The sequence below is a fragment of the Cupressus sempervirens genome, chromosome 5, assembly GCF_028749045.1.
Source record: "Cupressus sempervirens isolate cs-2001-9-10 chromosome 5, ASM2874904v1, whole genome shotgun sequence".
NCBI classification, from domain to species: Eukaryota; Viridiplantae; Streptophyta; class Pinopsida; order Cupressales; family Cupressaceae; genus Cupressus; species Cupressus sempervirens.
In genome coordinates, this window is record NC_143122.1 from 216,986,120 (window position 1) to 216,992,934 (window position 6,815).

The following is a 6,815-nucleotide window of genomic DNA, read 5'->3' on the forward strand; positions in this document are numbered from 1 at the left end:
TCTATAGAGACTCTTCTTGGAAGATTGTAAGAATCATAAATAAGTTTAATAAAATATTATGGAGATTTTCCTAAAATAAAGACTACCTTTAGCTCACTGAATGTTCAACCTACTCTATCTATAGGTTCAAGCAGCAGTGGAAATTATGCTAGTCGTAGAACATCAAGATAAAAAGTAGACAAAAATATTGAAGAAGTAATTTCCCCTCTTGTGAAAAGAGAGCTAGATGTTAAGAAAATCATTAAATGTTGGACTTATGATGAATTTGGTCATTATTTTTCTAAATGTCCTATAAGAGTGAATATTTATAAAAAGAGTTTCAAGTCTAGAAAGCTTAGAGAATGTTTGTATGTAAATGATGATGATGAACTAGATGAATTAGTTCTTAGAAAAAGTGATGTTGAGTTAGGATCTATTGCTATGAAAGAATAAAGTCCTGAAAAATAAGTTAGAGAAGAAACAACTCTATTGTCACAAGTTGAGAATAAAATTGGTTGGATCATAGATAGTGGTTGTTCACATCATATGAATAGTAATATGAATAATTTTTTTAGGTTGAAATTTTTTGATGGAGGAACTGTTAGAGTTGGGAACAATTTAACTTGTCATAATAAGGGAATATGATCTATTAATCTTGATGGTACAACTAATATAGATGATGTTTCTTTTCTTGATGGACTGAAACTTCATCCAATGTTGCTGGCTTTCCAAGTGACCTTCCCTTTGTCTTCAATAGTTTCTTATTTGGGGTGTTGCTACTCAAAAATGCTAGCTATAGTAAGTATGATGAAACAAATACACTTGATCTCTACAGATCTTGTACTCCACTAGCATGAATGCTTACATAAGGTACCTCCTTCTAAGTTGTAGTAACCTATTCTGCAGCTGGACTACTTATCTAAGATTCATATTTTGTAGGATGTCCTATCTCTTCTTCTATTTCCTTCTACTCCTAACCATGTTTCTCAGCCCTTGCTACACTGGATGGTTCTATCTCCCTTATTCCCCTTGCAAGAGGTCTTAAGACTAGTTCTTGTTCTTTTCCTATAGTACATTTCTCTACTTGAGCATTCATCCCATTAATCTAACTCCCTATGCTCTAATTTTCCTTAGAAGGCTCTCCATCTCTTTTCTCTTTAATTGTCAATACACTTTGTTCCTCAATATCTATAGCTAATGTATTTTGTTATAATTGTGAATTGTAATCAATAGTAACAATAGGTATTTTAGTTATTTATATAGTTACTTGTTGATCTAGTCCTCTCTCTCCAATCATTGGATGTTCCATGATTTTCACAATAACTTGATTGCAGGTATCCATTAGAGGGTCTTTAATACATTTAGGATCTTTCTCCCCTTATCATGACTTGGGAGACACTATCTTTTCTATATTTTTGAGAACTATAGTCACATTTGGCATAGCTTTGGTAGAGTTTAATCCTTAATGATTACTATCTCTACCTACTTTTCCTTATCTTGAGCCATTTTCTTCACAATTTCCACTACCAATTTTGCCATTTTCTCTAATCTGCAACATGTTTTGCTGAATGAGATTCCTCTAAGTGTGCAAATCACCTAGCTATGATAGATGAATCTTTGTTGCTCCTTATATTGTTGTAGCCTTTGTAATTCACACTTCTACTCTTACATTACTTCCTTATTTGATACCATACATACATTGGATGTGATACAATACATTACATATATACCAATCCATTTACACAATTACAAAGTTGGCCCAAACATAGACACTTAGGTTCTTAAGATCAACTTGGTGAGGTTTTGATAATCGACATCCACTTTCAATGCTCAACATCATCATGCACTTGGTAGATGTTGATCCTCGGTCCATATTGATCACTTCCAAGTAGTCTTGAACTTGGTCTGCACTAGTGATTCAGTGAATATTGTGAAACTCATCATATAAATTGAGTCTCTTGGTTTACATTACATTACTTGTTAAACACTATCACCTTGAGCTCGATATAAATTGAGTCTCTTGGTTAACACTGGACTCACATCACATTAACTATAGACTTGGTAAGCACTACAGAACTTGGTTTAAAATTTTGACCTTCATAGTAATCATAACTGCATACACTAAATTTTTTCCAAAGGACTCGATAGCAACTGTAGAACTCGGTAAAAAATAAAATGATTGGTTAACATTGTTAACTATACAATAAGCTTGATAGGTACTTACAATTTTAATAAGTGTATGTCACTAATGACAAACTTAACTAATATGTCAACAGGGAATCAGACCCTAGACCAATAGTTAAGAATGTGATAGGAACTAAATGGGTATTTAGGAACAAGATGAATAAACAAGGTGACAATTGTAAGGAACAAGGAAAGATTAGTATGTAAAGGTTACTCACAACAAGAAGGAATGGATTTTTATGAAATATATACTTGTGTGGCAAGAATTGAAGTAGTAAGGTTATTTTTAGCATATATGCATCATATATGAAATTTAAAGTATATCAAATGGATGTCAAGTCAACATTTCTAAATGGACAACTTGAAGAAGGGATATACATTGAATAGCATAAAGGTTGTCCTTTGACAGATGACAAGGACATAGTATGCAAACTAAAGAAAGCATTGTATGGCTTGAAGCAAACACCCAAAACTTGTTATGCAAGGTTAGACAAGCATTTGAAAAAGCTTGGATATAGAAAAGGTATGGTAGATAGCAATCTCTATTGGAAAGAAATTGATGATGGATTAATGATCTTGGTAATATTTATTGATGATATTATATTTGGAGAAATTGATGATCAAAGTGACAAGTTTGCAGAAGAAATGAAGAAGGAATTTGAAATGAGTATCATAGCAGAAATGAAATAATTTCTATGATTATAGATTATGTAGGATAGTGAAGGAATCTTTATTTCTTGGACTAAGTATTTGAAAGATTTATTGAAAAGGTTTGGTTCGGAAACATGTAAACTCATTGGAACACCTATGGTAACTAGAAACAAGTTATCTACAAAGGATGAGACACCTACTATTGAGGAGAAGCAATATAGATCTATGATCAAAGGTTTTCAATATCTAACAAACACAAGGCTAGATATAGAAAATGTAGATAGAATTGTTGCAAAATTCCAAGGTGGTCCTAGAGAAGCACATTATGTAGTAGTTAAAAGGATATTTAGATACCTAAAAGGAACAACAAAGTTTAGATTGTCGTGTGATAAATCTAATGACTTAACTGTATAAGCTTAAACTAATATTAATTAGGTAGGTAGTATGGATGATAGAAATAGCACCAATGGTGGAGCTTTCATTCTTAGAGGAAGATTAGTTTCTTGGCTAAGAAAGAATAAGGATTGTAACTTATAAAGCACAACATAAGAAAAAAATGTTGTAGTAGCAAGCAATTGTAATTAAGTTGTTTGAATGAAGAAAATGTTGAAGGATATAAGGATAGAATTCAATGAACTTATTATCATACATTTGACAACACAAGCATAGTAAATATTTCTAAGAATCCAATGTTTCATTCTAAGACAAAGCACATTCTATCAAGTACCACATGTTGAGAAAGAAAGTTACAGAAAAATGAATTAGATTGGAGTATGTGAGCACTAAAGAGAAGCTTGTAGATATTTTCCCTACGATTCTTTCCAAAGAGGCTTTTGAATATTTGTGAGGTACAATAGGGGTTTGTCCCTTCCTACATCAGAGTAGAAGATGTGAGAATGCATCAGTCCAATGTAACAAAGCACTATTGTTTGTGTAGACTAATTGTTGATGTTTCCTTTATGGGGGAATATCTATGATGGACAAAGACATCTAGGACTCTTGTTGGATGTTGTTTTTGCATAGTGTCTTTGGACACTTGAGCTAAGTAAGAAATAGTTGTTAAAGAGTTTGATGGTTGTTGAAACCATTGACATTAATGTCAATGTGGGAGAAGTACAGGATGAAAAACAAGTAAGAACAAGTAAAACATATTCGGAAGAAGTATAGTAGGAGGAAGTATAAAATAAAAACATAGTTTGATGTAACGAACACTTAGGTATATCAATGGGGAATAATGATTGATGAAGAGGATTTGAAAAGAAAGGTTAACAATCTTTTGCACTTGGTATTCTTGGAACTAGATGTTTTTCATCTATGTTGTCATCAATGCCAAAGGGGGAGATTTTTGAAAGCATGAATGTTGATGATATTCCTATGGGGGAGTATTATAGAAACATGATTAGATCATTATAATGATGATATGTTATGTTCATGACTATGTTTTTCATTGATGTCAACATAGCAGTTTTCTATGGTATCTGACAAAAGAACATCGATAAAGATCAAGATGGTATGGACAAACCATTAAGTACTTTCAATTGCAAGGTTAAAGAGAGATTATACTATGTCTCTAGTATATGTAGCTAACCTTGGAAGCATAAGATATTGAGTCTAGAAGAAGTTATACAATTTTTGGTGAAGATTGTACTAAGATAGAGTTTACGACAACATGGTTTAGTAAACTTGTTGTATCTCTTAGTACAGTTATTATTCTGAGAAGCCAAAGTTAAAGATGTAAGTAAGACATGTTGGTAATGATGTGGCTAAGTTTTCTAATCATAATGTTACATGTAGAGAAATTTATTCAAGTTACAAGGAGAAAGGTTAATGTTATCTCTATGTGTAACATGTTCTTAATGTGGTCCTATAATAATTAATTAAGAAGTTGTAACAACCATCTCAAAGAATTTTTTAATGGATTTGGTATAAAGGAAGGATATTTTCCTTTATCATGTAGGACGTAGGTATAATAAACGTGAATGATTGAAAAGAAAAATGTGAAGATAAGTAGAGCTAAGAAGAAGTGAAGGAAACTTCATTGTTGAGGTTTTATTATGTGATCCAAAGTTGGATACTTGGATCTAAGGTTTGTGACATGGTCTACAAGGTCTAATAGTGATTGACCTAGTTGATAGGATAGAGGAAAGAAGTTAAAACATAGTATACTAAATTATTCTATAAGGAATAGTTGAGGGATTAGTTGGACATTGAGTTCAGTGGTCTTTCCCTAGAATTTTTTTGGAAAGTGGGTCCTTCTATCTTTTACAACTCCTAACAAGGTTGGCACAACTCCTAATGGGGATGGAATCTTCTAACAAGGGTTCAAAGTCTCCTAACAAGGACTCATATGTACTAAATGTTGTAATAGACTCCTAACAAGGTCCATCCTCTAACAAGGAATATTTATATTAGTACATCATCTTGTGGGCATCATTCCCACCAAGGTTTTCCCTCTGATTAAGGGTTTTTCTAGTTAAAATATCTAGTGTAATTGTCTATTTGCATCTTGTTATGGTTATTGTTTAATTTAGTTAAATAGATAAAATTGTTTAAGCTTGATAAATTTTTTAATTATTGGATAACTAATTCAACCCCCCTCTCAGTTATCTTGGTGGATGATTATTTCTAACAGTTCCCTAATGGAGTCTTATCTTTTTAGTAGGTTTTTCCACACTATTAGGGGTGTCATAACTAGAGTTGTACATTGGGGGAGACTTGAATTTATTCATCTCAAGTATCTTACTAGATATACTAGCACAATTCTTGCTCTTCTTAGTGTCTGAGTCCAAATCCATAATGCTCAATTTAACGTTGGGGTTAAATTTGACATTGGTGGCAAGGGCTTTCTTTGACCTCTTAAGAGTAGAGCTAGGGTTGGGGTCCAAGGAAGTCTGATGGGTGATGGAGTATATGAGTTTAATCAAGAGAGGCGAATTATGAACCAAGTGCTAGATGAAAAGTTTATTCATGAGGTTCTACTAGATCAGGTAGAAGGGTTTCCCCTCCTCCTATTTTCTTCTAGCCTTAAAGATGCTATCCTCTAGTGAATGTTGTAAAAGAAAAGGAAAATATATAAGGTTGAGATTTCTAAAGTTATTCATGATAGGAAAATGATAATAATATAGTACCTAGTAGTGGTCCTCCAAGGTAATGTATTTGATAATCAGGTAGCAAATAACATCCCACAACTTAGGTAGGGTAGCTTGCACAAATTCTCCACACAATCTCATCAATTCCTCCTTGGATTTGATTAATTTTTGTAATCTCAACTCCTCATTAACCTTAGCTTTCCTCCACCATTTCTTAACCTCAAACAAAAAATCTCCAGCCCTCAAAATGCTTTCTTTAGAAACTTCAAAGCTCATACCAATAATAGTAACTTTATCCTCCTCCCATGATTGAAAGAACTACATCGAGATGAATTCATTGTGTTTTCCCATGCCTTCCATATAAGATAAAAGTGCCCACTCCTACAAGTAAACCATCATAGATTCACTATTGTTGATACACTCCTCCAACCCTACTAGTTCAATATGGTCACTATCACCCATGTCATTGCCTAGGTCCCCCACAAGAACTTTTGATGGCATAGCCTTGCACCAAGTTTTGGAGTTGTGAAATATAAAATATAGAGTCACAGTGGAAAAAAGGAAATGACCATGCATAGTCATCATGAAACTACAATGTTTCCCAAAAAACAAAAAATCTCCCCACCCAGTACATGTGGATAATACCTTTCCTTTTGCCAATGGTCCTTGCCAACTATACCACTTGCAATAATCAATATTCACGATAGTCGAGACATAAATGGTAATCAAAATCAAAACATATCGATGAGGCCAATTATTTTCTCTATTTTATAATAATTTTAATACTCTTTTGTTAATACTGCCAAGACATTTGTGAACTTAAAGCTAGTTCTACTTATGATAAAGTCTAGATAGAATGGTAAAACCATGGGTAGATAGTTATGTCATATTTTTCCAATATTATACATACAA